We start from the raw sequence: 27889 nt of genomic DNA on the forward strand, positions 1-27889 counted from the left end.
GAACAGTTGACAGAACAAAAGGCAGCTTTAGCACTACCTCTTTTGAGTTAGAGATGCCTATGAGGGTTTCTCATATTTACTTCCAGAATAATTTCAAACAGCCAGGCTCGTGTTGCAGTAGGTGGGATAATCAGTTTTGACTCTGTCTGGCAGGAGGGGACCTCTTGTGAATAGGAAAGTGGCTTAGGGGCTAACGACAGTCTTACCATGTGGCAGCTGGATTTTTGTCACCTTGAAACAGGGGCTCATGGGTAATTTTTAAGCATGGGCGAATTTTGCGAATCTGGCGTTCGCAAATTTGTGTATTTGAGAATTCATAATCCGCAAAATCCGTGAATTCTCGCAAATTTGCAGATTTTTTTTTGGTGTGTTCGCAAGGGTTTCTGCCAGTTCGTGAGGGTTTTGTACCAGTTCGCAATTGCGAACTTACTTGTCGGCTCGCAACGGTCGCGACTATGTTGTTTCTAAGTCTGGTTAATCATCACAGGTTCCCAGCACCCTCTGTTTCACCACTGCCACCCTCTGTTTCACCCATGCCACCCTCTGGTACATCAATGCCACCCTCTGGTTCATCATCACTGTAGATTATGGGGGGGGAAGCAAGCACACCTGCCCTGCTTCAACTGACATGAATTAATTTGGGGTTGATTTATTAATGTGTCACTGTTTTAAAATTCCAGTCTGGCACCTGCTTCCTTATCTGTAATTTGCTTTCTGTTGCAGTGCAATTTGTTTTTCCAGGACCTTTGTGGCCTACTTGTAGCTATTCTATGAGCCTGCTGTGAGGGTCAGAGTGGAGTTCTGGACTTTTTGGTTCCGTCCAGAGGTGTCAGGGAACAACACCCGAAGACCCCGGAGTTCCACCTGTCTTGGTGCACAAATAAACAGAAACACGGGCTTCTCGATGGTGGCGTCAAAGACCAAAGGTTTATTACTGGAGGGACACAGAAGTCACAGAAACTACACATGGGCAGATTCTAGGAGCCTGTTCGATTTGTACAAAGAGGGTTGCTCCTTATATACTAAAAATTGGGCTTCAGGCAAATTCTTCACATGTAAGTACATTCCCAAACCTTTGTGTCCTAAACAATAAATATTTGGCGTTGCACAGGAATCGTCGACAATATCTGATGTCAAAACATTACGAACGAGGGGTTCCCACTTTTCCATCATAATCTCATGTCAACTTTTCATTCAAGACCCGGACCGCCTCATCGTAAATTTCGTTACCTCCCCGTAATAAAGGCCCAGAAGGAAAGGAGCAGAGCCAGGTGCAGAAGATAGAAAAGCAGGATAAGGGATGTTTGTGGGTTGTAAATGGGCAAGGCTACCGGCTTCGGCCGCCTAATCATGATCAGGCCAACGACCACAAGAACCAGTATAGCAGGACTGGCCTCGGGCAGAGGAGGCAGCCTTTGTCGAGTCATGCAGCTACAGCGTGTTCTGTTCCAAGGTGCACGTGTCACTAAAGAGGTGAATCGCCGGCTAAGGCTACGTGTCCTTAATCGAAATGAAGTGATCAGAGGTTATTGCGTATGTGAGGGCAAGAAACACAAAATGGCTGCCATGATCTAAGATGGATGCCATGGGTAGATCGGAAAAATGTTCGTGACAGTAGTACTCTTGCTCGTAGCGTAGCGAAAACACCAGGATATGCTAAATGGATCATTTGCGGTTCGCTGATACCAATATTATGTATTTCCGACAATATTGAAAACACGGGTTCAAAATCGTCACGGAACCTCAGACCCTCCTTTTGCCCTTACATAGGCAATTACTCAGTCTATGTCAGAAGCAAAGATGGTTTGAAAGGCCTGAAATGATCCATTATAGCTAAAAGGCAAGACCAGATAGGGAATGCCTTTATCCATAGTGTGGGGTATCAAGCCACACACCCAACAGTCTGTAGTGTTAACTACCAGTTGGTGTTGGTGCAAGAGCTGTACAAAAGTGTTATTAATGAATTCTGAGCGTCGAGCTTGCTCATGTTCAGGAAACGAGTGAAAAGAGTGTATGGAAGAAACAGTAGAAGTAGCAGGATCAAGGGTAGGTACTGTAGTTACTGGCACAAAGATTAAATTTATACCAAAAACGATTCCCCCCACCAACGTTATTAAAACAATTAAAAATGTAATAGCACATTGCATCAGAAAACATTTACTATGAAGGATTCTGTAAAGTCTGTTTCTGCGAACATAAATCACATTTTCTCGTTGCAGCGCAGGAAGCTCCATCTTCTACAATCCGCTCGTGACCACTGATGATGTGTACGTAGATGAAAATGCCTCTATCAGCCCTGGGAGTTCCCAGAACCAACAGAAAGATCGACCTTGTGTCTGACCCCCGCAGATTCAACTAGGCACACAGCCACGACCCTACGGCTACCCAGACGGCAAGGCAATTTTAAAAACAATAAAACAATAGCAAACTTCCTGGCTGAAGGCAAAAGTTCAAAATTTCAAATATCACAATAGGCAGTTTCCTGCTTTATTTGTCCTTATTACGAGATCGTAAGTTGTATCTTAGTTTTGCAGGAATCGTTTGATCAGGAAACAGCGTGTTGTCAATAGAGTTTGCAGTGTTCAAGTTCGCAGATGGCAAAGTTTCTTCTGATGCAGAGGGCAAGTGTTCAGGAGTCAAAGAAGTAGTTTCAGGAGGAGAGTCAGAGTTTGGAGTGTCAGTTATCAATTCGGCATCGCTGAAAGGGATAAACTTGGGTGTTTGCTCGAATTCAGAGGCACCAATTCCCTTCTTCACCCAGTTGTCGTAAGGAAGTGGTAGGGGCACACGTTTGACATGAGTTGCATGTATCCAATGCTTGCGACCAGCCACACGAACAGCAGTTCTCGTCGCTAACAACACCTGGAAGGGGCCAACAAATCTGGGCTGAAGGTTCTTTGTCCTCGTAAAATTTCGTACCACAACGTGGTCACCTGGTTTCAGCTGATGACCTGGACTCTCCGGAGGCTTTGGCAATGCATCGAAAACCTGTTGGTGAATAAGACTCAATTTAGCAGTCAAGTCGTAAAGGTAATCAATCAACATTGGGTATTCTAGAGAACAAAATTCCTTTGGCCTTGGCACTCCCCAAACATTAGCAGGACGGCCAAAGACAATTTCGTATGGACTAAGCCCTACTCTAGAATGCACAGTCGCTCTCATCGATAACAAAGCCAAGGGTAGTGCGTCTGGCCAGGATAAACCTGTGGATGCCTGTATTTTAGCAAGTTTTAGTTTGAGGGTGCCATTGTAACCCTCAACTAAACCAGCAGACTGGGGAGGGTTTGCACTGTGAAATTTTTGCTTAATACCTAAACCGGCACACACACTCTGCATAACTTTCCCTATAAACTCACTTCCGTTATCTGACCATACAATCCGTGGCATTCCAAACCTAGGGAAATATTCTTTGAGAAGAATTTTGGCAGTTGATAGGGCAGTGTTGTCCTTTAGTGGATATGCTTCGATCCATCTGGAGAAAGCACAAACTACCACCAGGACATATTTTAAGTTATTGCACTGATCCATGTGAATGAAGTCTAACTGAATCACTTCAAAGGGGCAAGAAGGTGGAGCGAAGTGACCAGCAGGAGTAGGAGTTCCCTTGCCAGGATTATGTATCAGGCATACCATACAATGTTTCACCACTCTCTCTGCACATTTACTAATCCCATCATTCTTCCAGACCGGGGCCAACATTTTACAGATTCCTTTAGAACTTATGTGCGCTACTCCATGTGCCATTGTCACCACTGCAAGCACATACGCATCAGGCAACATCCAACGGTGTTGTTCCGACAAGTCAATCCAACACCCATTCGAATCCAACTTGCCCGTACTTTCTTTCCATGCACGTTTTTCCTCCTCAGTTGCCTCTTTCTGTATCTCTTTCACACTTTCCACTGTATCCTCACACATTCCTGACTCGGAAATCCATCTTGCAGACGTTGCAACATACATTCTACTCATCATATTTCTAGCTGTCTGTTTAGCAGTCTCATCAGCAAAAGCATTCCCACGACCAACATCATCTGTGATTGCTTTATGCGCACTGCATTTCACAATCGCAACTTCAGTCGGCAAGGTTAGAGATTCCAACAAGTCGTTAACTAACTGACCATGTTGAATCTTAGTCCCATGGGACGTAATGAAACCTCTTTCTTTCCACAAACGGCCAAAACTATGGGCCACGCCAAACGCGTACTGACTATCTGTGAACACATTCACTCTCTTTCCCTTAGCTAAAAAACACGCTCTTGTTAGGGCGATCAATTCTGCAGCTTGGGCAGAATTCTGACTTACTCTTGCAGTCTCCACAATCGTCCTCAAAGTCGTTACTGCATAGGCAGCAGTCACATCACCATTCTCCAATTTAAAACATGACCCATCAACATACAACGTGCCATCTGGATCTAACAATGGGGTGTCTTTTAAATCAATTCGTCCTTTTGTCTCCTCCTCGGTTCTGAAACAACAATCATGGGGTTCGGGATCACTCGACTCTTGATTAGCCGGCAACAGTGTTGCTGGATTCAATACATTGCATCTTTTGATCTGAATATGACTCGCTAGCAGTGTCAGCTCGTAGCCAGATAATCTCGTACTGGTAAGGTGTTGTGTCTTAGTTCTGTTCATGAGTGTATCCACAGCATGAGGAACCATGACCACTAGCATGTTATTCATCACCAAACCAGCAGATTGTCGAATGGAAGCCGCAGCTGCCGCTGTAGCTCTCAAACAACTAGGTAACGCTCTAGCTACCGGATCTAATGTTGATGAAAAATACGCACAAGGGCGTTGTTTATCACCAAATTTCTGTGTCAGAACACTCAACGCGTAACCTTCTCTCTCGTGAACATAGAGCGTGAATGGCTTGCTGTAATCGGGTGTGCCCAATACAGGAGCTGAACAAAGTGCATTTCGTAACTCAGAAAAACTCTCCTGACATTCAGCAGACCATGGCACCGGACTCGGAACATTTTTCCCAGTCAAAGCTACCAATGGTTTTGCTAAAAGAGAAAAATTTGGGATCCACTGCCTACAGTAAGAGGTAATACCTAAAAAGGCACGCACTTCTCTCTGTGTGCGAGGAACACTCATCTGCGTAATTGCTTTTATTCTTTCTGGGGTCAACTTCCTTCCCTCCTTTGACAAGAGATGACCTAGGTAGGTCACTTCTTGGCAGCAATATTGCATTTTCGAAGGTGACACCTTGTGATTCAATTTAGACAAATGATGCAATAACGAAATTGTAGCTGCTTTGCAAGTTTCCTTGTCATCGGCAGCCACTAGAAGGTCATCTACATACTGTACTAGAGCAGAACCTGGAGGAAGTACAAAGGAATCTAACTGACTTTTTAATGCCTGAGTGTAAATGGATGGGCTCTCACAATAGCCTTGTGGAGCGCGTTTAAATCTGAAGCTTCGACCTCCTAGACAGAAGCCGAAAATATCTCTGCTTTCTTTGGCTATTGGAATGCTGAAAAAGGCGTTTTTCAAGTCGATGACTGAAAACCATGTAGCTGTTGCAGGAATCAACGTTAACAAGGCAGTAATGTCTGGAACCACAGGAAACTGCGGAACCACAATCTTATTAACTTCTCTGAGATCAATAACAAACCTATATACTGGAGGCTTTGAAGGATCAGTTCGTTTCAAAATCGGTAATACAGGACTGTTACAGACATTTCCTCTAGTTTCTTCAACCACCCCTTTCTTAATCAAATCTTGCACAATCAGTAAAAGTGCACGTTCACCTTCAGTAGAGATCTTGTATTGAGGAATTCGTGGAAATTTTACATTTGCTTTCAAAGTGACTACATATGGTGGTATTTCTAAAAGGCCTACATCATTAGGACCAGTCGCCCAAAGAGTATCAGGGAGTGAACGCAGCTCTGGCGGGAGTGCATCCATTGACAAGTACATCGGAGAGGTGATTCTTTTACCCAACGTAAGCTGTACTCCTTCCGGAAAACAGTACAATGTCGCATATAGGCGTTTTAACAAGTCTAAACCAAGCAGATTTTCATTACAACCTGTCGTCAAAATCAGGGGTGCTTTCAATTGACACGGTCCAACAGAAATAGACAAAGGACCAGATACGGGGTTGTAAACAGGGGCGCCTGAAAAACCTACAGAAACATTTGTTAAGCCGGACAAAGGTGCGCCAGGGAGTTTCGCATGAATGATCGAACTTTTTGCGGCACCAGTATCCAACAGAAACGGTTCGACTACACCTGATGTTGCTACTGCGACATAAGGCCCACTCTGATCCACTGGAACTGATACTACTCCCTCTCTCTGTCCATGGCTGTCCTAGTACTCACTTTGTTGAAATCCCTCATCATTTTCACAATAGTCTTCAACATGATACTGTTGAGATCTATTTTGTTGGGCAGACTGTCCATTTCGTTGATCAAAGTGATTGGAAGGGCGATCATTTGTCTGTGGAGGCATAGCACCTCGTCCTCGACCTCTAGAATTCTGCACAAAACCACCACGACCTCTCTGAGCTGCTGCTGCGTTATTTTGCGCTAAGACTGGACACTCATTTTTATAATGACCCTCTTTCTTACAATACGCACACTGATTCCACTGATATTGTGGTCTCTGAGAACCAAAATCTGTCCTTTGATACGATCCTTGTTGCGTATTAGTCTGATTTATGCGAGGCGGATATGCCTGTTGCAAAAGAACTTTAGTCTTTAAGTCTTTCGTTTTCTTATCTGATTTCTCTTTCTCCTCTTTATCCCTGTTTTCATAATACTGTGCAGTTGCAAGTATTTGCGCAGTTGTAGAGACAGCCCACGCACTCTCGGAATCTTTTAATTTATTGCATAGCTCAGGTAACAAATTGTGTACAAATTTATCGACAAATAATCTCTGTCCTCCTTCTGTGCTCATATCCTGACCACTGTGATCTACAAAAGTCTCTTCGAACCTCGTGAAAAAGTCGGAGACACTTTCATCTTTCTTTTGCCTGCATGCGGACAACTTGTCCCAATTAACACGCAATGCTGGCATCAGAGTCTTCATTAAGTCGATTATTCTACCTGGAAGATTAGCAATTAGAGGTTCGGGTTTGGAACCACCTATTTGCTGACCATCCGCTGCAATGATAGCTGCCCAATCACCACCTAGGGCAACTGGATGATTCTCTTTACGGATTTTAGCCCAAATTGGTTGCGGTACTACATTGCCAAATAACATGTCAATGTCCGCCAGATTCATTACACAGGCCTCAACTGTTTGTGCTAATTCCTTATAGTACCCAGCAGGATTTTTACGCGGGTCTGGCAAGGTCTGCTTCACTGCTAACACTTCGGCTCGCTTCCACGGAATGTGTATCCACACTCTCTGGAATTGGGCCGGAGCGGCTGCAATACCATGGGCCGCATTAGCTTGCACAGCTTCACGCCAAATTGGAGGAACCTCCCTCATTGGATATTAGCGATTCAGCTTCGTACTACTTTTCTCTAAGTCTCTCGGTGAATGAAGTGATGGATCATTCCTATAACTTAAAATCAGTTCCATCGCTTCTTTTATATTTTGACCTACTATCATTCCTGCAGCAAACTCTTTCTGAACCTTAATTAAGTCTTCTAAATTCAATTCAGAGTCATCTTCTTCTAGTTCCTCACGTAAAAGAGAGCACATCTCGTCAAAGACATATTGTTGCGTTGGTTCATTCCACTGCATAAATGTATCTAGTACATCTCTCGTACTATATCTCCTACTTTTCGAAATCCATCTGAGAGCCGTGGAATCTAATATTCCCCGTTCCTCAGTACTTGGGAGCTGACTACGTCTTTGTACAGAGTCAGAAGTAGGAGTCTTGATTAAAGATTTATAGAAAGGAGACAGAATGTTAGAGACAGAATCAGTGATTCTTCGACGAACAGAAAGCGGAGTCAACATACTGGCAGATGCAGAGAACACAGTGGCAGTTGGAATAGATAGCGGGACAGTAGGAGTATCGAGGAAGATAGCTTGTGAAACAGTAGGTGTAAGCGATACAGGTATAGGTAGAGAAGTCGGCAACACAGGAAGAGGAGGTGCCGTAGGAACATTTACATTAACCATAGGAGGTACAGGAACTTGATTCTGAGGGGCAGGAGCAGGAATACCAGGTTGTCCAGCAACCGGCAATTGAACATTTGGTACAGGTGGAGCCGTAGTACCTTGTGCATACGGTGGTGGTGACCGTAACAAGTAAGACAACAGAGGATCGCTTTCGGGATCCTCTACTATCTTAGTCGTACTCGATGGCAAGGCAGGATAGCACTTATCTATCGCTAAGTTACGCTCTCTAGTGGCTATCTCCATTGCCTTCTCAGACTCGTTATCTTGCAGCTGTTTAGCCGCTTGTTCTAAAGTTAACTCTTGCTCTTTCTGTTCTTTTTTCAACCTTTTAATCTCTCTCTGTTTAGATTCTTTTCGCCAATAACGGAAAGAATCAAACATTGCCGGCCGGGCTTTCTTCTTAAACAATTTCACTTCTAAATTGTCAAGGATTTCGGGTTCAAAACTACCATGCAGTGGCCAACTAAGGACACCGTCCTTTTCAGTGTATCGGACCCATACCTCATTATACGATATAGGACCCACACCATGCTTACAGTAAAGATCATATAGAGTAGTCCCAATCGGAGGAACCAGACATGAGCCCTCCAATCGTGAATCACTGTTGCAACCAAAACACGACAACATACAATTTCTCCGACTTACCATTTTGTAATCCGGAACACAGAACAAACAACACAAACAGGAATGTGCACTCGAACCAAGAACTTAGGCCTACCAAAAGCGAACAAATGTATCGATACCCAAACTAAACCAAATAGATTATCATAACCAGAACAACCAGTGATAATCTTACGAAACCAAACCAAACTAAGAACCAAAAAAGGATTTTAACAACCCTCACGAAATAACCAGCTAGCAACCACTAAATACTTAACTGAGGCACTGAAGACGTCACCAAGGAGAAACCCGTCACGTTTCGCCGTACTAAGGACTGCACCTCGGGTCCAAGACAGGGTGACGGTCAAGGCAACGGCCCACTGCAGCCGTCCTGAACGGGAACCCTCGTGGAAGAGAACGTTGGGCCACTTTTGCGATATGCCGGGATCGATGAAGTGGGGCGCCTCCCTAAGGAATCTTCACACGAAGCTTCTCGAACTCTTCAGGCTTTTGGACCGGTACCGAATGACGTCGCCCCACGTTGGGCGCCAATTGGAGTTCTGGACTTTTTGGTTCCGTCCAGAGGTGTCAGGGAACAACACCCGAAGACCCCGGAGTTCCACCTGTCTTGCTGCACAAATAAACAGAAACACGGGCTTCTCGATGGTGGTGTCAAAGACCAAAGGTTTATTACTGGAGGGACACAGAAGTCACAGAAACTACACATGGGCAGATTCAAGGAGCCTGTTCGATTTGTACAAAGAGGGTTGCTCCTTATATACTAAAAATTGGGCTTCAGGCAAATTCTTCACATGTAAGTACATTCCCAAACCTTTGTGTCCTAAACAATAAATATTTGGCGTTGCACAGGAATCGTCGACAATATCTGATGTCAAAACATTACGAACGAGGGGTTCCCACTTTTCCGTCATAATCTCATGTCAACTTTTCATTCAAGACCCGGACCGCCTCATCGTAAATTTCGTTACCTCCCCCTAATAAAGGCCCAGAAGGAAAGGAGCAGAGCCAGGTGCAGAAGATAGAAAAGCAGGATAAGGGATGTTTGTGGGTTGTAAATGGGCAAGGCTACCGGCTTCGGCCGCCTAATCATGATCAGGCCAACGACCACAAGAACCAGTATAGCAGGACTGGCCTCGGGCAGAGGAGGCAGCCTTTGTCGAGTCATGCAGCTACAGCGTGTTCTGTTCCAAGGTGCACGTGTCACTAAAGAGGTGAATCTCCGGCTAAGGCTACATGTCCTTAATCGAAATGAAGTGATCAGAGGTTATTGCGTATGTGAGGGCAAGAAACACAAAATGGCTGCCATGATCTAAGATGGATGCCATGGGTAGATCGGAAAAATGTTCGTGACAGTAGTACTCTTGCTCGTAGCGTAGCGAAAACACCAGGATATGCTAAATGGATCATTTGCGGTTCGCTGATACCAATATTATGTATTTCCGACAATATTGAAAACACGCGTTCAAAATCGTCACGGAACCTCAAGAGCAGGGTCATACAATTGGTGCAACTAGCAGCTGAACTCTGGAGGGGCCCCAGTCAGGAAGCACTACAGGGAATGGTTACTATTACTAATGATGAGTTTGAACTTATGCACCTGCTGAGTGCTTTCAGTTTTGCAAAATTCGTTTTTCTGCAGAACAGCAACTGTAATGCCCCAAACAAACAAAGGCAACTGAACTCTGGAGGGGGCCCTCAGGAAGTACTACAGGGAAAGGTTACTAATGATGAGTGAACCTTTGCACCTGCAGTGCTGAGTGCTTTCTGCAGAGCAGCAACTGTAATGCCCCAAACAAACTTACTTATGAAAGTCGATTTCTAATCCAAAAGTGATCCAAAGAGAGTCAAAAGGCCTCATCCAAAAAAGTGCAGTCAAATGTCAACCTGAGGAGTTATTCTGATAAAAATCATCATTTTCAGAAGGTCTATGCTGCTTGCTAGAGGATTTCTTGTGCAGAATTGCAAATTTTGTAATTTCGCGAGTGCGAGATTGTTGCTGCCCGCTGCTCCTACATGTTCGCAATTGCGAACTCTCGCGATGCTCTCGGGATGCGTCGCCAAACTCCTTCGGGATCCAGCAGCAAGATCCAAAATGGCGTAGCACTCGCAAAATATCGAGAAAAACAACTCGGCAAACGCTGAATGACGGTAAGTGAACGCCGCACGCCGCAAAATTGTATCACCAAAAAAAAAAATCCGCTGCGTGCGAATTTGCGGATTTTCAGTAATATCGCAATCCGCGAACGCTCGCGAATTTACCGGATTTTCCGCCCATGCTTAGTAATTTTGAAGCAAATAATGTGGAAGTGTTGTGAAGGGCTGTGAGGAAATATTTGGGGCTGGTGGTGGAATGGTTCTAAACACTTCATGTAACAGCCTTGATGTTTATTGTTTTAGCCACCACATGTGCTGTGCTTAAAATAGCAACAAAAAAAGATGCAAAAACGAATAGAATTCTTTGCTTGAGTCCTTTTCTTCCAGAAGGAGTCACTAATCTTCTTTCAACAGGACCTTCTGCCTCAAATGGAGTCTTCCCATGTCCAGTAATAATCTGTATAAAACAAGTCACACCCCTGATCACAGTATAGTGAACCCTAGCTAGGAATGCCCTACAGAGTGAGACTGCACTGCTCATTGAATTGTGTCCAGTATATTGAGTGAAGACTGGAGGCCTCACTCAGACATCCTTCCCCAGCAGGTGACAGTGTCAAGAAAATGTGTGTGTCCCTGCCCCACATTCTGCTCTGCAGCAAAAGCCAGTTTCTTACATGGGAACCCAATCCAAGCCCTCAAGGCTCAGCGCTGTTGCAACCCCACTTCACCAGAAAGCCCAATAGGGGGCTAAACACAAGGAATCCTATTTTCAGCTGCCTATTAAGGACTGGGATTGATCTCCAGGGGGATAGCTGTTGGCCTCCTATTTTACTCCTTCGTGGACACAAAATGAAAGAATCCTGATGCCAAGAAGGGCCCAGCTGACTACTGAGGGCTAGGTCTAACAAGACTCCTAACTGGAAAGAGATTTAGTGCCTATAGGTCCACACAGGAGAGAGTAGGACATTTACTAAAATACTGAAAAAGTTAAGACTTTGTAATTTGTTGATAAAGGAGGCTCAGTGTTTGACTTGTCCCTTTCTACAGGGTCACCCCCATACTTTTTGCCTTCACCCTTCTATTTTCTGAACCCATTTTTGTTGGGTTTTATGATTGTGCATACTTTTCCACTGCTAACCAGTGCTAAAGTGCTTGTGCTGTCACTCCTAAACATGGTAAAATTGGCTAACAACCAATTGGCACATTTAATCATCTTGTATGTCTGTAGTAAAGTGGAAACACATGTACCCAGGGCTTGTTAATTAAATACTACTAGTGGGTCTGCAGCACTGATTGTGCCATGCACTTAAGTAGCCTCTTAAACATGTCTTGGGCCTGCCATTGCAACCTCCTGTGTGGTCAGCTTAAACTGCCATTTTGGCCTTGCAAAATACACTTTTAGCCAACCTAAACCTTCCTTTTTAATGCATAGAACTCACTCGTAGGGTAGGCTTCAAACAGCCATGAGGGAAGGGTGCAGTGCATATGAAAAGTTAAACATAAACTTTTAAGTTTTACATGTCTTTGTAGTGAAATACTCTTAAATTAATTTTTCACTACTGCAAGACCTACCTCTCCCATATGATAACAATTGGTTTACTTTTCACATTTAATAAGTGAGAACTTTCAATTGGGTTGGGAGCAGGTAGGAGTGTCTAGTTTGGTGTCTAAAATAATTTTTATTTAAAGCCCTCTATGTCCTAACTGTTTTTAAATTTGTAATTTTTAAAAATGCCACTTTTAAAAAGTGCTCTTTTTTACTGCCCTAATCATTTAGTGATGCAGCCTGCTACTGGGACCAATGACTGAGGGAAGTTGGCAGTTAGACTTTGTTTATTCATACCAGACCACCTCAAAATAGAGGGATTAGGGGTACCTAGATGGGCTGTCAACTGACAGGATGCATTGTTTGCAAGCTTGAAACCAGGACAATGGAGACAGGAAACGTCAAGGTCTACAAAGGCAAACCTCTAGAAACTTTCCCTGTTTCAGAGTTGGCACCAGGAATAAATATTTGACCCTCAGACCTAACTCTTCAGTTCACTTTCTGGACCTGTGCAAGGATTCTCGGAATGCTGCCTGTTGCTGTGGCCTGCTGTGAGCTCCAAAAGACTGCTTTGCTGAACCTGGAAGAATTGCTTTGCTGTCTGAAGACTCAGTGTCTTGACCTACTGCTTGAGCTCTGTTTCATCACTTGAACTTTGGACTACCAGATTGATTTCAAGGCCTAGGTGGCTGGCCTCCTTAACAAGAACCTCAGGGATAGAAAAAGCTCCAACCATCTTGAACCTGTACCTGGATCCAGCATGAATGAGTCCTAACATGCCAAGCGGTGCTCATCCAAACCCTTGGTGGGGTGCTAAAGGTACCCAGATAGCCAAAATCCAAAACTTAGGACCTAGAGCTTTTGGGCTAAAGCTGCTCACAGAACAGAGAGAAGACCGGGACCACCCTGGTCATCTATCTGTCCAAGGTGATTCTGAGGTATGCCTGATTTCGCTGCAGATATTTTTGCTTTTTTGCTCTGCAGAAGCAAATCCTGTTTAGTTATTCTTCCGCATAGTAGAGTCTGACCTCCTGGAAATCTCATCGGCTACAGTCTCCAGTTTTTTCATGCTGGAGATTTTTGGCATCCAAAATAGATACTTAAGGCCTCATTTATGGAGATTTGGCATTGGGAAGCTCAGCAATTCTCCTTATTGCACTGCCTTATATGAAAGTGAAATGGCAGTAATGCACCGTATTTATCCAATACAATGCATTCCAGTTTTCCCCCCTACATTGGTGCCATTTCAACAGCCTACCACCATCTTGGACTCCCTTGTACAATGGTGCAAGGGCACCTGTGTTATTGGCAAGATTGTTTAAGTGCAGGAATGAGTAATCCATTGAGGTATTTTCCTCTTTCTCTGGGTGCTGCAAAAATTCAGCACCAATAGAGGACAAAAAGAGGAAAAATAAAGTTATTTCTCCTCATTACACCTCACCTCAAGAGGAGCACTCCTCAGGTTTACAAATCTGGGAAAGCATCAAAATCTATTGGTGCTGCGTGGGAGCACCCACTGCAACACCCATGGAACACTTCACTAGGGGAGAGTCAGGCAAAGCAGCAATTTGCACTGCTTTGCCTTGCTTCATATCTAAGAGTCCATTCAAAGCCATTCAAATTGGATTTTTGTGGTGTCATAAATATGATTTGGTGGTTTGCCCCTCTGGAGCATCAGCGCAAGGGGCTCTTAAATATGCCCCTAAGTCAGAACATAGACTTTGCCGCCACAAGTTTGCCCAGTTGCTTCCCAACACTGACGCTAACTCCTCAGACACCGCCTATGGCCTCCAGAACTTTACCTTATCAGAAAACGTTGCTGAAAATTTCATCTACGTTCACAGGTAAACTCAGACAAGTCCCATTCCGACTCTGTCATATTTTTCAACTTTGGTCTGCTCTAGTGCCGCTATATGTCTGTGGTTAGCGCTTTCACCTTTTAGGCACTATTTTTAACCTTACACTTTAAAAATGTTTACATCCATTTCTATTGGTTGGTGTATTTTTTGTTTTGGTGTGAAATAATTCATGAAAATGTAACACATTTCTCTAAAATGTAATATTCCCTCTCCAATCAGTGTAACAGTAGGGGAGGGTTGGATAGCAGAGGGGTAAAACTTACTATTCCCACACCAGTCAGTGCAACAATAGCAAAATGTTTGGATCGCGGAGGGGTACAAATGTATATTCTTACTCCAGTGAGTGTAAGAGTAAGGAATGTGTTGGATAGCAGTGGGGTAAAAATTACTATTCCCACTACAGTCAGTGCAACAGTAGGGAAAGAGTTAGATAGCGGAGGGGTAAAGATTTCTATTCCCACTTCATTGAGTGTAACGGTAGGGAAAGTGTTGGATAGCGAAGGGGTAAAAATTACTATTCCCGTTGTAATGAGTGCAACAGTAGGTAACGTGTTGGATAAAAGAGGGGTAAAAAATACTATTCCCACTCCAGTGAGTGGAACAGTAGGGAAAGTGTTGGATAGCAAAGGGGTAAAAATTACTATTCCCACACCAGTCAGTGCAACAGTAGGTAAAGAGTTGAACAGCGGAGGGGTGAAAATTAATATTCCTACTCCAGTGAGTGCAACAGTAGGGAAAGTGTTGAATAGTGGCGAGATCAAATTTACGATTCCCACTCCAATCAGTGCAAAAGTAGGGAAAGTGTTGGGTAGCGAAGTGGTAATAATTACTAATCCCACACCAGTCAGTGCAACAGTAGTGAAAGTGTTGGATAGCGGAGGGGTAAATATTACTATTCCCACTCCTATAATTGTAACAGTAGGGAAAGTTTTGGATAGCGGAGGGGTAAACATTACTATTCCCACTCCACTCAGTGCAAGAGTAGGTAAAGTGTTGGATAGAGGAGGGGTACAAATCACTATTCCCACTCCACTGAGTGAAATAGTAGGGAAAGTGTTGGATAGCAGAGAGGTAAACATTAGTAGTCCCACACCAGTCAGTGCAACAGTAGGGAGCTTGGTGGATAGTGGACTGTTAAAAATTACTATTTTCACTCTACTAATTGTAACAGTAGGAAAAGTGTTGGATAGCGGAGGGGTAAAAGCTACTATTCCCACTCCAAAGAGTGCAACATTAGGGAAAGTGTTGTATAGAAGAGGGGTATACATTACTATTCCCACTCCAGTCACTCCAACAGTAGAGAAAGTGTTGGATTGCAGAAGAGTAACAATTAATAGTCTCACTCCAGTCAGTTCAAAATTCAAAACAAATAAAATATTAAAATCAAAAATATTTAAAATACAAAATAAATTAAAAAGATATAAACATGTTAAAAATTTAAATACAAATATATTTTATATTAAAAATGTTTAAATAAACATAGTATAATGTTAAATACTTATGACAAATACCTACAAATCATATATTAAATACAATAAAACATTATTTCCAAACAAATATATATGTTTTAATATGAATGATTTAGAAATAAAATTATTATTTATTACCTACATTTTCTTTTTTATTTCCTATCCTATATCACCACACAATTCGCATCCCACATCTAAAAATGTTTTAAATGTACTTCCTTAATTAATATAATTAATTACCAATTAAATAAATATTATTATTTAATAAAAAAGTAAAATTCATACAAATGGACTCCCCACACTTTACCCTTTAATCCCCACAACCCACAGCTAAAATTAAAGTATACAAATATTAATTACACAATTAAAACTTATTTTCAATTAGAGGACTAATAGTACCTAACAACTAATAATAAAGTAATTACAACAAATGTACTCCCCACACTCTACCCCATAACAGTAAAACACCCACACAACAAAATATACACAAATACCCTAATTAATTATTAATTAATTAATTAGCATTGATAAACAACTAATTATCAATTAGTTTAACATACATTACTTCCCACCCTCTACCCCTATAAACCCCAAAACACACACCTAAAATTAATTGCACAATTTCCATAATTAATTTACAAATGATTAATTATAGTAAATCAACAACTAATTATTAATGAATTAAACATAAATTACTTCCCAACCTTAAGCCCTATAAGCACCACAACCCGCACCTAAAATTAATTACACAATTTATATTATTAATTTTCAATCAATTAGTTAATATAAATTAACAACTAATTATTAATGACTCAAAAACGTACCTACCACCATTCACCCCTTTATACCCCACAACCTACACCTAAAACAAATTACACAATTACCATAATCAATTACCAGTTAATGAATGAACATTAATTAACAACTAATAAAATAATTAATTACTTACAAATAAATTACTTTCCACCCTTTACCCCTATAAACCCCACAACCGGCACCTCAAAGAAATTACACAATTACCATAATTATTTACCAATTAATTAATTAATTTTAATTACCAACAAATTATTAATTAATTACAAATACATTGCTTCCCACAATTAACACTATGAAATCTCAAATAAATTAAAATTATTAAATACAAAATAATCATTAATTTATTATATTTAAATTACTTTCCACCCAATTCCCCTATAAACCCACAACCAGCTACGGTACTAAAGTGCAAAATGTACTTATAATAAGTTGATAACTACTAAAAATGTAGCACAAATATTAAAAAACATACACAATACTTATGCAAAAAATATACATTTAAAATATAAACTAAAATACATAACGCTAATTTAAAAATAGATATTTTAAACGACTATATTTTTGCATCAATATTAATGACTTATATATTTTTAAAAACAATATTTCTTACATTAAATTCAATATTCTTGACCACGATATTCTTGATGTTGGTATTCTGTGTCACTATATTTACAACTCGACATTTGAGTAAGTTGACATTTTCAACTCAATATTCTGTCTGAATACCATTTTGGTTGCCACTTTACTTTTACCTTGGCACTTTTTTCCCTTAAACGTTTTTTTAATTCATATCTCTGGTTCACCTTAACCTATTTTGATAATCTTTGGGGCTTTTGCTAATAACATTTTCTCTGTTTTCTAAATTGGGTTGTGAATATTACTGTGTTTTTGCTTTGTATTTTGAAATAGCTGTACCTGCTTGAACTTAGTATGCACTCCTCTTGAGGCTGCCTGCTGTATGTGCCATAGCTACAAGCGTCTGATTAGAGGTTCTCTTAGAACTGTCTTTTGATCTCACTATTGTGACTTTATTGAGATGGGAGCGGTACCTCCCTCTCAAATTAGTAGCCACTTTTCGGAGACTAGGCAAGTATGTTAATGAGGGATTGTGATAATTTATAACCTTTTAACTCACTGCCCTTTTAAACATGTGTGATAGTTGATAAACCTACATTTAACTAACTATTTCTAAGTTATTAATAATGTATAACAAGTTTCCCTTTAGAAACCACCTTCAGAAAAGCTGTATGGTGGTTTGGTCATCTGTTGCAATTGTGGAGGTAGAAACTCCTCACTATTAGGATAGTATGTACTATAAAATACTATAATTACCGCCTAGATTCACCTCATACTGGGGAAATTGACCAACTACAGATTCATTTGCAACAAAAAGTAACTGAACTGTTCTTTATATGGCAACCACAGGTTCACATTGAGAGCTATTGGCAGCAGTAAAAGAGCAATGCATTCAGTTTCCTTTCAGAAATTAATTTGATTGTGAACTGCAAATGACTGGCATTCCATATTTTAAACCTGGCAAAAGAAAGTTTTGAGTTATTCTTAGTGTTGGACTTGGCCATTTTTGCAGGGTCATCCCTGAACTTTTTGCCTTCCTCCTGTATTTCTTTTGACCTGTTGTTGGCTATTTTATGACTCTGGGAACTTTGCCACTGCTGACCAGTGCTAAAGTGCATATGCTCTCCCTATAGTAAGTTGATGTATTAACCCCTTCGACGCGGATGACAAAGCCAGCTCGTCATGGGCGTTACCTGCGCTGCGCGGATGACGAGCTGGCTTTGTCACGTAACGCGCGATTTTTAAAAATGCCGCGCACAGCGGGAAAAGCCGCCGCGGTAAAGCGGTTAATTGGTGAGTCTATGATTGACTATTTGGTTTACTTGTCTAAATCCTTCCCTCAATCATTTCAAACAGATGAAGTGGTGAACGCCTGTGACACAAACTGTAATTGATGCAATCACGAACAAACCACCACTCCTGAGGCGGAAGCCGGGAGCTTTTTAAACTGCTTAGCTAATCTTTGAACTTTTCACTTGCGAGTCACAAATTGTTGTTTTTGTATCTTTTAAAAAAACTCACCAAGCCTCTCTGTCGCTCGCTGGTATACCGCGCTGCGGATCTTATCGCAGCCGCAGCCCTCCTGCAAAGCCCCTCAGCTGCCGCCATCACCGGCGTGCACACAGGCCACGCCCCCTCGAGGCCACGCCCCCTTGCCACTATAACTGGCGCTGAATACGAGCGTCCAGTTAGAACCACCACTCCTGAGGCGGAAGCCGGGAGCTTTTTAAAACTGCTTAGCTAATCTTTGAACTTTTCACTTGCGAGTCACAAATTGTTGTTTTTGTATCTTTTAAAAAAACTCACCAAGCCTCTCTGTCGCTCGCTGGTATACCGCGCTGCGGATCTTATCGCAGTGTGGCCCTCCTGCAAAGCCACTCAGCTGCCGCCATCAGCGGCGTGCACACAGGCCACGCCCCCTCGAGGCCACGCCCCCTTGCCACTATAACCGGCGCTGAATACGAGCGTCCAGTTAGAACCACTACTCCTGAGGCGGAAGCCGGGAGCTTTTTAAACTGCTTAGCTAATCTTTGAACTTTTCACTTGTGAGTCACAAATTGTTGTTTTTGTATCTTTTAAAAAAACTCACCAAGCTTCTCTGTCGTTCGCTGGTATACCACGCTGCGGATCTTATGGCAGCCGCGGCCCGCCTGCAAAGCCCCTCAGCTGCCGCCATCACCGGTGTGCACACAGGCCACGCCCCCCTCGAGGCCACGACCCCTTGCAACTATAACTGGCGCTGAATACAAGCGTCCAGTTAGAACCTCCACTTCTGAGGCAGAAGCCGGGAGCTTTTCAAAACTGCTTAGCTAATCTTTGAAGTTTTCACTTGCGAGTCACAAATTGTTGTTTTTGTATCTTTTAAAAAAACTCACCAAGCCTCTCTGTCGCTCGCTGGTATACCACGCTGCGGATCTTATCGCAGCCGCGGCCCTCCTGCAAAGCCCCTCAGCTGCCGCCATCACCGGCGTGCACACAGGACACGTCCCCCTCGAGGCCACACCCCCCTTCACCCCACCACCTTCAATAAATCATGTGTATGTGGAGGAAGCGCAGCGGACGAGCGCAGCGGGCACGAGGATTGCACGCCGAAGGCGCGCTTAAGGCAAGCTCGTCTGCGCTTGTCCCCGCCGAGACCAGGCCTAAGGCCACCCCCCCTACACCCCAAACCACAAAACCCAGGCAGTACAGTGCCGCAAATCTCCTGGAACTAAGGCAGCCAGCATCCGCTTCACATAGAAAAACTCCCACAAACCTGCCCTATCTGCAAATCGACCCTCAGACCCAAGCTGGCCTTAGACCAGTCCCACGAGTACCGCATGTTCATGCTAAATTGTAGATCCCTACCTAAACATAGGGAGGAATTTGCACTCTTGATGGAAGAACGTATGCCAGACATTGTCTTCCTGACAGAAACTTGGCTCACCTCAGACTCCGACCCGGCCCTGATCACAGCCCTTCCATCCGGCTTCCAAATCACTCGTCAGGACAGGCCTGAGGGTAGAGGAGGAGGCTTAGCAATCATCTACAAAGAGCAGTTCCTCTGCCGAGTCATCCCAGAAACCATCCCAGACTGCGAGAGCTTAGCCTTCAGCCTCAAACTCTCCCCTAACAACTGCTTCTCAGGTACTCTAATTTACTGCCCTCCAGTCCCCCCGAAGCAATTCCACAACCAACTGGCCTCGATTGTGGCCGAACGAGCCAGCACCTCTTCTAACTTCACCCTGCTAGGTGATTTTAACTTTTACTTTGACTCTGTAGCAGACCACACGGCAACCACACTTACAGATGACTTAGCAGCACTGCAACTAAACCAATCTGTCAGCTCTCCAACCCACGTTAAGGGTCACTTGCTGGACCCAGTATTTAGCAACTGCGTAAACCTGCAAACTGGTCTACCTATCCCCCTCCCGTGGACTGACCACCTATTGGTCCCCCTTTCATGGACCACACCTAGGCCCTTAGCCATCAGACCCACAGTTAGAATAGCCAGACCCTGGTCTCTCCTTTTCAACTCAAAAATGGACCACCAAACTGGCTAGTAACCTACCTCTTCATAATGAGGACCCCTGCCTAGCAAACCAGACATACGAAGAATGGATCATTCAATCACTCGATCACTCCCTAACCAAAAGAAAAAACACAATTAAACGTTCCCACAAGTCCGCTCCCTGGTATTCAGAAGCCCTTAGGGCAAAGAAACGCCAGTGTAGGCAAGCCGAAAGGAAATGGCGTCTGGACTCCTCACCAGGAAACAAAACCCAATACCGAAAGTTAATCAAACAGTACAAAGAAGAAATCATAGCCAGCCAAGGAGCACATTTCTATAATGAAATAATTTCAGCCAAATCAAAACCAAGAGAAATTTTCCAAATTGTGAAAAATCTTACTAAATTGCCACCCAGCCTGCTTGAGACCAAATCCACAGAACACTGCAACAAGTTGGCAGACTTCTTCCTCCAAAAAATCAATAAAATCTAGGAATCTTTCCCCTCCCTGCCCACCGCCCCCCCAACTCAGACCAATTTTATCCTGACACCCCCTTTATCTCAGCCTCCTCCCACACTGGACCACTTTCCCTCCCTCAATCTTGCGACCCTGGAATCCATGGCTCAAAAAGTCAAATCAGGCTCCCCTGACGACCCAGCCCCACCTGACATCGTTATGTCAGGATCCCAAGTCACTCTGCCCATCATAATGGACCTCCTAAACTCTTCCATCACCACCGGCACAGTCCCGCCGGAATGGAAACATGCCATGGTCCGAGCCCGGCTAAAGAAACCTAGCCTGGACTGCTCAGACTTCAGCAATTACCTGCCAATCTCTCTACTGCCCTGGCTGAGCAAAATCTTAGAGAGCCAACTGGTCGCCTACCTAGAAAACCATCACTAGTTGGACCCCACCCAGACAGGCTGCAGACCAAAGCATGGAACCGAAACCGCGCTCCTCATGGTCACCGAGGAATACAGAACCATCCTGGACCAAGGAGGATCAGTGGCAGTGATCCTCCTTGACCTAAGCGCGGCCTTTGACACGGTCAGCCATGACATCCTGCTGGACCGTATGACTAATATCGGCATGAAAGACAAGGCATAGCTATGGTTCAAGTCCTTCTTGAAGGACAGATCCTTTCGGGTATTCGATGGTGAGTCAATATCTACTAGCAGACCATTAAGATGCGGAGTACCACAAGGCTCTTCATTAAGCCCGGCGCTCTTTAACATTTATGTGAGGCCACTGGCTGTGTGTTGTCTTCCGTCCGTTTGGAGTTAAGATCATTTCCTACGCTGACGACACTCAGCTGATGGTCTCATTGGCGCAGGAAGCTAACATGCCAAAGAGAGGTGGGCTCAGAAAATGTCTAGAGGAGGTAAAGAGCTGGATGTCCTCCTCATTACTCAAAATGAACGGGGACAAGACAGAGCTAATGCTTCTGGGCCCGGCCGACCCTAGCTCATTTAATGCTCTATGGCCACCCTGTCTGGGCACCCCACGGGCCCCCAAGGACAACATCAAGAGCCTTGGGGTATGGCTGGACAGATCCCTTTCTTTTGGCACCCAAGCCACCAAACTCTCAGCTACCTGTGTTGGCCTCCTTAGGATGCTAAGGAAGGTCCTCCATCTTTTACCCATGGAAGCCAAACAGGTAGCCATCCAGGGCCTGATTCAGTCCCGCCTGGACTTCAACAACGCCCTCTACCTTGCTGCCCCAGAATATACACTGCGGAGACTTCAAACTGTGCAGAATTGTGCAGCCCCCACACTACTTCTGCTCCCTCATCGACAATCCGTCAGAGCCGGTCTGTTCAAATTACACTGGCTACCAGTTCGCCAAAGAATCCACTTCAAAGCCATGTGTATCGCGCACCAGGCCTTCTGGAACACAGGCCCCCTTATCACCCGTAACCTAGTCTCCCATTACCAACCAAGCAGAAACCTTCGATCAAACCAGGCCTTCACGGCCACAACACCCAGAATAAAGAAGGCCAGATCCGGCGGTAGGACCTTCACCCACAATGCCTCCAAGACGTGAAACACCCTGCCCCTCAATCTGAGAGGCAATCCCAACCTCTCCTCATTCTGGAAACAGCTCAAAACATTCCTCTTCAACTTCCCACAGTAATGCTTTGCCAGTCCCCCCGGTTCCATCTCTCCCCTCTGTTGGTTCCTAGCGCTTGGACGCCCCCGGGCAGCAATCGCGCTCTGTAAATCCACATACAAATACAAATACAAACACGAGTTCACAATCCGCTTTTATATTAAGTGCCTTGCTTCATCATCATAACAACAAGATGCCTTGCTTTCAATTTCCAAAAAAACTATGAGACATCAGTAGTCTCTTTCTTTTTACCCAGGTATAATAAAGGTGTCCTAAAAGAAATCACAAAAGAGTACAGATGATAAAGTCGCCCTGAAATGCCATGAAAACCGATTAGGAATCAGGAGAAGCCACTAAAAAACGTTGTTTTTTAATTGGCAGGTACCCAGCTTTGCCCTGAAGAAAAACCTGAGAATTTGGAACGGGTTTGGAAACGCGTCGGCTTTTTCCATAAGACCCATACCCTATACTCACTAAGGGCAATTAACCAAACAGTGTCCATGTTTATTGGACACATCAGAACGAAAACAATACAAGCCCACAGTGAGAACAGTCCTAAAATATAAAAAGGAAACTTGCCAACAGGAATGTAGTAGTAAACATTTCTCTGGTGTACCAATGTAATGTTGATTGACCAAATGCATGTAATGAACGAATTATTGTTGATTTTGTTATATATGAATTGTGCATGTTTCATCGTTTATGATTTTATTTTGGGAAATTGTGTTTGAATGTGTCAAATCTCAGACATGCTTACAACTAAAAAATGAAATTATTAAAAACAAGAAAGCAAGTATGTGAATAAAACATAGGTGCTTCTGAATAAATTAATCGAAGCCCCCAGTCTGCTTTAAATAAAGAGCAGCCTAGCTTAATCTCGAGACCAGGTTTCTGTTTGTTTATTCATTGTAAATTTTCAGCATTTTTTACGCCGCCGTTGGGCCACAAAAGCGACGCAACTGCAGCGTAAAAATTTCGAAAGGGGCTTTTTCATTCTGCCCCTATGTTTTCAAAAAGGTTGAATTGTCTGCAAAGTCGATAGCGGTTACTGGCCATGTGAAAGTCTTTTTCTAATGCAATGTTGCATGACCCAACATGGAGTGATGCAAACTAATGATTTTCTTCAAATTAAAGAAACTAATGCCTCATACGTTCACGAGGGCAGCTATGTTCCATCACAAAACGTGATAACCACTGTGAATGTAGAAGAAATACACTTTAAAGATAGCCTGTTAGCATTATTTCCTTTGCCTGTTCCGGGCCCAAAATAACCCTGCATTGCCAAAGCTTTCTAAGACGAGTATGGACTTTAACCCCTTGCATGCTCAAGATGGCCGAGTCACGGTGGGCGTCTGCTCACAACGGCCTGGGGCCATCCGAATCCCACCCACTACGGTAAAGACCTGCACAGCGCGAAACTTTGCAGCGCATGCAAGGGGTTAAAGGCATGTGTCTGTGGAGCATAGCTTTATTTATAGGTATATAGATTACTAATTCCCCTTAGAAAAAAACAATGGATGGTTACATCTTGTTACCTGTTCTTCTTAAGTGATGAATACCCCAGAGTTGCTTAGTTTATGATTCCTCTTCAATGGAGTCCAATAGCTGTGCATATAATTAAACAGAACTTTAATTTCTAGTTGACTGTTGATCATACATAACTGATAATATATTTGATGGAAAACTTGGTAATCCAGAAGTAATTTGCTTTCGGCAGTGCAGTGTGCATACATTAACTATGTGCTTTCCATAAGAGTTGCAGATGAGCTGCTTTTCCTGCAAATAATCTAAAATGAAAGCACTAATAGTGGTCAAGCCTTCTCTAACCTCTTCTTTGGCCCTACTCGTACGCTTGCCTTTACTCTACGCAGGAGGCCTCTTCGAAAATATCAAGAAACATGTCAATGTGAGATAATGGACTGACCCCTCTTAGGTGGGACTTGGGTTTAAATATGTTCTAAACCATGTAACTGTCACCTAGAATTAAACATATTATACTCAGTCATTTAATAAACAAAGCCCTCATTACAGGAGAGGTAGGAGTCGTTGTTGTATATAAGAGAGGTAGGAGTCGTTGTTGTATATAAGAATGCAACCATAGGTCTGTCCATAAATGAAGGATTTCTTCACTAAGATATAGCCTAAAACTTTAAGTAAGCAGACTGAGCTAGGAAAACTGTGAGAAAGTCCAACGTAATATCTGCAAATAAGTGACGGACCACTTTTTTGGAGCAAGCTGTTAACAAAAAACCATTGTTGTGATGCCATCCAGGTCTCTCATTCTCAAGATGCAAGCACTTGCGATAGGGCTTTTGGTGACATTACATGTGATATAAACCAATAACAACATAGCACAGATTACATAGAATACCATGCTACCATAATGTAACATCATCTTTTGTGAAGAGAGAGTCATTGTAAATTAGACATATAATGTGTGAGCATATTTAGAAGACGATATCACCACCCACGTGGGGAACATACTCCACCTTCCATCTGAAGTCATATTGGTTTGTCGTCTGCTGTTGATGGTTGTGACTGGTCCAGAAAACCAACGATTGTGAGGCTCCATGTTACCAGTCACAGCACTGTGCTTCCTTGGTATAGGGTACCTAGGGCCTTGCAGTGAAGGGCCAGACCACTGCTTTCGACGCAATGTACTCGCCGGGCCTAAGCAAAAGAAACTGTTCACAACAGGGCACATAAAGCACACAGTGGTTGACTGTTGGCTTCATTGCATCGATCAGCTAGAGGAAAGGTCTAAGGATACTATGGTTGCAACTAGTTGTAAAGTTTGTATACCCTGTTCAGCAGTGTTAGGAACATATACTCCTGTGATTGGAAGCTTTGAGATGAATCCTAATCATAATAGGCTCATCCTTCATAAGTTTTCTCAATTGTAAGAAATTAAGATTCACTCACATTCTGGAATTCAACGTGTTAGAGATTTTCCAGAATCTGGACCTTTGACCTCCAAGTATGTGTCTTCAAATTTACATCATGTGAAAAAACTTTGATCGTGTATTAGTTAGCCGATAATAGGTTACTCACTGGGATCCAGAGGGGACCCAGATTTAGGAGATAGTCTGTTTCAGTAGATCTTGTAGAGGACAGCAAGCATTATAAATCTGATCAGTGGCTCTTTTTGGAGCAAGAGAAATCTGAAAGCTGGATTAGCTAGGCCACCTATCCAGATACCTAATAATTGTTTTGCTGCTTGGTAGATTTAGCTGTTTATCTGTAAGGTTTTGTGAGTCTTGCATGGAGTGTGTTACGTTATCCCAGCTGGTCTAACCACCAGGGACCACCTTAATTGAAACCAGATGTAGGTTTGCTTAAGATGTGTGTTATGATATACCTAAGCAAGAGTTGTTCTGGGTTTGTAGCTTTGATCAGAGTTTTCATTTGTGGTGTAAATGACTGTGTTGAATCCTATTCACAGGATTACTCTTTCTTGTGATTTACCGTGGTGCTGGCAATCACATTTCGGAATCATTCAAAATAAATATTATCTTTGCTTGTACTTGCAAGTGCCACTCTCTTGTGGTTTAGTAACTTTGGGGCATATTATCAAGGGGGTTTATCTCCGCTTTTTTGGCTTTAAAAGCCAAGAACACGGAGATAAAATTATCTCCCTTTTACCTAGCTATCGCTAAAACCAGTTAGCGACAGCTAGTAGGAGATAGCGACCATCTTGGGCCCCGCTTTGCATGTCAGAGATATTTATCACTAATGACATGCAAAGTGGGCGTGCCAAGATGTTAGCAACTGGAAACAGTCGCTAACATCGCCATTTCCTATTACCAACTTTTGGAGATATTCGCGCTAAGCGCAAATATATCCAAAAGCCAACACCTGCACCAGAGCAGTTCTTAGCCATGTTATCCAATGGGAGGTGGATAACATGGCTAAGAGCATTAGCTCGCTAATGCATGAATATCGCTGACTTCTCAGCGATATTCCTACATTTCGGCCGATTTTTATCGCTTAGGAGATAAACCTTGATAATAGCAAGGTTCCTAAACGATAAAAATCGCAGCAGCTCGGCGATAAAAATATCGCCGCTAAACTAACATAGCGATAATTATCGCTAGTTGTTGGTAATATGCCCCTTAGATTCTATGCATTGGAATATGTGATGCAATCATTGAGGACATTCTCTGGCCTCCAAGGGGCATATTGCTTGGTTAGAGACAAAAATTTACAGCTGAGCTGCGGCGATTTTTACCACAAAAAAACCTTGGTATTACCAAGGTTTATCGCAAATGCGATAAAAATCGCAGCAATGCATGAATATCGCTGAAAAGTCAGCGATATTCATGCATTACCAAGCTAATGCTCTTAGCCATGTTATCCACCTCCCATTGGATAACATGGCTAAGAACTGCTCAGGGCAGGTGTTAGCTTTTGGAGATATTCGCGCTTAGCGCGAATATCTCCAAAATTTGGTAATAGGAGATAGCGATGTTAGCAACTGTTTTCAGTCGCTAACATCTTGGCACGCCCACTTTGCATGTCATTAGTTATAAATATCACTGACATGCAAAGTGGGGTCCAAGATGGTCACTATCTCCTACTAGCTGTCGCTAACTGGTGTTAGCGACAGCTAGGTAATAGGGAGATAATTTTATCTCCGCTTTCTTGGCTTTTAAAGCCAAAAAAGCGGAGATAAAACCCCTTGATAATATGCTCCCAGATTCGTTAATCGGAAACATTTGATGTGTGTGCCCTGCAGGTTCATTAAATATTGAACACGATTGAGCCAAAGATATAAACCAAAGGAAAGTGTCAGTGTTAAACAAAACTGGGGGAATGACAACAATTGTGATACACCACCACATATCACTCTTCAAAACAAAGGTTTATCTGACCCGATGGAGAGTGTGCCATATATATCTGTTACGGGCAAGCGTCAGCTACTAGAGTATCTTGCTAACCTTTGTCTAGGATGAAAAAATGGCATTCCTGTTGTTTAAATGTATTGTCCCTGTTCGCCACGTGGACCTGAACCTTGATCATAGATTGCAGCGAAGACAGAATGGCTTTCGAAACTGTCTCTGCAAGTAAGATTGAAGCAGATCACAAAGACTTGCTCTGCTTTTTGAATGTTTTCTCACTCTAGACGGGATGTGAGGACCATCCAGTGGTGTAACTTCAGTATGACCTGCCTCAAACCCCTGACAAGTTGCATTTCAAAACAAACTGATAGGCACGAGCTGTGATTTGC

The sequence above is a fragment of the Lissotriton vulgaris genome, chromosome 6 (assembly GCF_964263255.1).
Source record: "Lissotriton vulgaris chromosome 6, aLisVul1.2, whole genome shotgun sequence".
Taxonomy (NCBI): Eukaryota; Metazoa; Chordata; class Amphibia; order Caudata; family Salamandridae; genus Lissotriton; species Lissotriton vulgaris.